Source organism: Nerophis ophidion, linkage group LG15, assembly GCF_033978795.1.
Source record: "Nerophis ophidion isolate RoL-2023_Sa linkage group LG15, RoL_Noph_v1.0, whole genome shotgun sequence".
NCBI lineage: Eukaryota > Metazoa > Chordata > Actinopteri > Syngnathiformes > Syngnathidae > Nerophis > Nerophis ophidion.
In genome coordinates, this window is record NC_084625.1 from 50,708,475 (window position 1) to 50,713,846 (window position 5,372).

Sequence of the window (5,372 nt, forward strand, 5' to 3'; positions counted from 1 at the left end):
TGTCTCGTCCGGCCTTGTTTTCAACCCCCTCCGGCTGACGTCACCACGTAGCAGTGCGCCCTCTGTCGGACAGTACCTTCCATGTCTCGTCCGGCCTTGTTTTCAACCCCCCCGGCTGACGTCACCACGTAGCAGTGCGGCGCTGAGCTGGGTTGCCAGACACACACACGCACTACTCCATTTTCTGGCACAATATGTATATATACGTGAGGCTTATTAATAGCCTAATGAAACCCACCACGCAGTCTGATAGTTTATATATCAATGATGAAATATTAACGTTGCAACACTTTTTAGTTTACTAAATTGCAATTTTAAATTTCCCGGGAGTTTCGTCTTGGAAACGTCGTGTTATGATGACGTGCACGCAAGACGTCACGGGTTTTTAGGAAGTATGAGCTCTGCACACACACGCAGCTAAAAGTCGTCTGCTTTAACGGCATAATTACACAGTTTTTTTGGACATCTGTGTTGCTGAATCTTTTGCAATTTGTTCAATTAATATCAGAGAGGTCACAGGGACGGCGTGGCGCAGTGGGGAGAGTGGCCGTGCGCAACCCGAGCGTCCCTGGTTCAATTCCCACCTAGTACCAACCTCGTCACGTCCGCTGTGTCCTGAGCAAGACACTTCACCCTTGCTCCTGATGGGTGCTGGTTGGCGCCTTGCATGGCAGCTCCCTCCATCAGTGTGTGAATGTGTGTGTGAATGGGTAAATGTGGAAGTAGTGTCAAAGCGCTTTGAGTACCTTGAAGGTAGAAAAGCGCTATACAAGTACAACCCATTTATTTTATTTATTTATCACAGTAGAAAGATGGAGTTGGGAAGCTTTAGCCTTTAGCCACACAAACACACGGTGATTCCTTGTTTAAAATTCCTGGAGGTGAAACTTTACTATGGATCAGAGCACGGTCAAGAGAACATGGATCCCTACCAAATGTCCACCAGCAGGTTTCAGTGAGAAATTGGTGGTTAAAAAGTCAGTTCTAACCGGAGAAAAGCTGAGCTTGTGTCGTCCATAGCTGCCGTCGACTTCCCTGAGACACTGCACGTCAACACACCCGTGGAGACACCCTTCCAAATAGCGGATCGTTTATTGTTTTGCCGTTTATATGTCTTTGTTCAGGACTGCAGGACCTTCGTATTGTGAGGCAGACGCACTAACCCCTCTGCCACCGTGAAGCCCAGGCTCGGGATCTTTCTGTGTGGAGTTTGCATGTTCTCCCCGTGAATGCGTGGGTTCCCTCCGGGTACTCCGGCTTCCTCCCACCTCCAAAGACATGCACCTGGGGATAGGTTGATTGGCAACACTAAATTGGGCCTAGTGTGTGAATGTGAGTGTGAATCTTGTCTGTCTATCTGTGTTGGCCCTGCGATGAGGTGGCGACTTGTCCAGGGTGTACCCCGCCTTCCGCCCGATTGTAGCTGAGATAGGCGCCAGCGCCCCCCGCAACCCCAAAAAGGGGAATAAGCGGTAGAAAATGGATGGATGGATGTCTTTGTTCATGTTTAGTTCTGGATTCTGCTGATCCTTGTTTGAGCACTTCCTTGTTTGTGTTAGTCACCATGGCAACGTATTGTGTTCCTCCTCACGGGCTCCTGTCACACACCTGTTTCTAATAATTATCTGTGTATTTAAGCCCACCTTATTCCTTAGTTTGTCCTCGGTCCATTGTTTGCTTTTCGCAACACGTCACGGTTTGTATTTGGTATCATAGATTATTTTGTGCTAAGTTCCGCCTTAGCTCCACGTGCGTTCGGCACGTCGTTTAGTTTTACTTCTGTTTCCTGCTAAGTTTTAGCATTAGCTTCCCGTGCGTTGGCACGCGCTTTCTTTTTCCCCTTTTGCACCAATGTTGTTTTGTTTTATTATATTAAAAACAACTCTTACCTGCAATCCTGCTGACTGGTCGTTGTGCATCCACGACGTGGCAACTCCGCGCAGCAAGTGCGCCGTAAGCGTGACTATCAGGTACTATTTAACTCACTAAAACACTAGCAACACAATAGAAAGATAAGGGATTTCCCAGAATTAACCTTGTAAATGTGTCTAAAAACATCGGTATCCGTCCCAATGCAATCGTGTTTTGCTTTTTCCTTTTTTTTTCTTTTTCTTTTTTCTAGTCCGTCGCTATCAATATCCTCGAACACGAATCTTAAATTAATGGGGAAATTGTCGTTTTCTCGGTCCGAATAGCACTTTTTGTTGGAGGCTCCCATTAAAAACAATGTGAATATGTGAGGAGCCATCAAACATGTGACGTCATCGTCTGCGACTTCTGGTAAAGGCAGGGCTTTTCTCTTAGCACCGAAAGTTGCGAACTTTATAGTGGATGTTCTCTACTAAATCCTTTCAGCAAAAATATGGCAATATCGCGATATGATCAAGTATGAGACATAGAATGGACCTGCTATCCCCGTCTAAATAAGAACTTCTCATTTCAGTAGGCCATTAAAACACCTGTAAAACACCAAAAAAGTTTATAAATTATCATCAAAATCCATCCAACCTTTCTGCATGTTTAAATAGTGAACACATCTACATTTATTATATTTACTACAATTATATATAATATTATATTAAATATATCTATGATATGTACGTCAGTAATGTACATATCATGTGGTTCTTTAAACAAAGTTTCACACTTTTTCTTTAATGCGATCACTCATTCTGCACAAATACAGTTCATACCTACATACTCAAAGTTTGTACATCACCACGCACATTCACTGTACAAACATACATATACACATACATGTACACTGTACAAACATACATATATATACATTTACAAATACATTCATTGTACAAACATAAATATACACATACATGTACATATACATTCATTGTACAAACATATATATACACATACATGTACATATACATTCATTGTACAAACATACATGTACATATACATTCATTGTACAAACATACATATACACATACATGTACATATACATTCACTGTACAAACATACATGTACATATACATGTACATATACATATATATACATACTTTTGATTTGATTGATTGATACTTTTATTAGTAGATTGCACAGTACATATACAATACATATATGTACATTTACAAATACATTCATTGTACAAACATAAATATACACATACATGTACATATACATTCATTGTACAAACATACATATACACATACATGTACATATACATTCACTGTACAAACATACATGTACATATACATTCATTGTACAAACATACATGTACACATACATGTACATATACATTCACTGTACAAACATACATATACACATACATGTACATATACATTCACTGTACAAACATACATATACGCATACATGTACATATACATTCACTGTACAAACATACATATACACATACATGTACATATACATTCACTGTACAAACATACATATACACATACATGTACATATACATTCACTGTACAAACATACATGTACATATACATGTACATATACATATATATACATACTTTTGATTTGATTGATTGATACTTTTATTAGTAGATTGCACAGTACAGTACATATTCCGTACAATTGACCACTAAATGGTAACACCCAAATAAGTTTTTCAACTTGTTTAAGTCGGGGTCCACGTTAATCAATTCATGGTACATATACATTCACTGTACAAACATACATACACACATACATGTACATATACATTCCCTGTACAAACATACATATATACTGTACATATACAAGTACATATACATGCATACACTCATGCATATAATCACGTTTCATCAAACATAAATTAATGTTGTTACCCCAGGGTAAACTGGGTAACACATACGGCACACTGGCATGGTTATAACCTCTTGTTACTATAACAATCTACAAGGTTAATATAGCTGGCTTCTCTATCTTCCCCTCCATTTTTCTGCTTTCTTTTGTATCTCTATTTATCATTACGCATATATGGACTAAATTGGCCCTAGTGTGTGAATGTGAGTGTGAATGTTGTCTGTCTATCTGTGTTGGCCCTGCGATGAGGTGGCGACTTGTCCAGGGTGTACCCCGCCTTCTGCCCGATTGTAGCTGAGATAGGCGCCAGCGCCCCCCGCGACCCCAAAAGGGAATAAGCGGTAGAAAATGGATGGATGGATGGTATTTGTATTGCTCCATTTGTAGTGTAAACATGCTCATTGTCATTTCTGTTTTATTATTTATTTCACTAACTGCTTCTTTGCCATCACTCGTACCATCATATTTGTGCATATGTATATACAAATATGATGCGGTATAGCCCGGTTGGTAGAGCGGCCGTGCCAGCAACTTGAGGGTTCCAGGTTCGATCCCCGCTTCCGCCATCCTAGTCACTGCTGTTGTGTCCTTGGGCAAGACACTTTACCCACCTGCTCCCAGTGCCACCCACACTGGTTTAAATGTAACTTAGATATTGGGTTTCACTATGTAAAAGCACTTTGAGTCACTAGAGAAAAGCGCTAAATGCATGTTAATGTTCAAAGTTGAAGTATGAGCAATAATATTATGGGCCTGCTTGCAATGCAGCAGGCCCGTAATAAATGGAGGAATTTTGGTGCAGACGCATGTTAATGTTAAAAAGGTTGAAGTATGAGCAATAATATAATGGGCCTGCTTGCAATGCAGCAAGCCCATAATAAAAACATTAATTATGGTGTGAACACATGTCCATGCTAAAAGTTCATGTATGAGCAATAATATTATGGGCCTGCTTGCAGTGCAGCAGGCCCATAATAAATACATGAATTTTGGTGCAGACGGGTGTTAATGTTAAAAAAGTAGAAGTATGAGGAATAATATGGGGTGCTTTCTAGGCAGCAGGCCCATAATAAATAGAGGAATATTGGTGTAAATGCATGTTAATGTTCAAAGTTGAAGTATGAGCAATAACATTATGGGCCTGCTTGCAATGCAACAAGCCCATAATAAAAACATTAATTTTGGTGTGAACTCATGTTCATGTTAAAATTTCAAATATGAGCAATAATATTATGGGCCGGCTTGCAATGCAGCAAGCCCATAATAAAAACATTAATGATGGTGTGAACGCATGTTAATGTTAAAAGTTCAAGTATGAGCAATAATATTATGGGCCTGCTTGCAATGCAGCAAGCCCATAATAAAAACATTCATTTTGGTGTGAACGCATGTTCGTGTTAAAAGTTCAAGTATGAGCAATAATATTATGGGCTTGCTTGCAATGCAGCAAGCCCATAATAAACACATTAATGACGGTGTGAACGCATGTTCATGTTAAAAGTTCAAGCATGAGCAATAATAATATGGGCCTGCTTGCAATGCAGCAGGCCCATAATGAATACATGAATTTTGGTGCAGATGCATGTTAATGTTAAAAAAGTTGAAGTATGAGC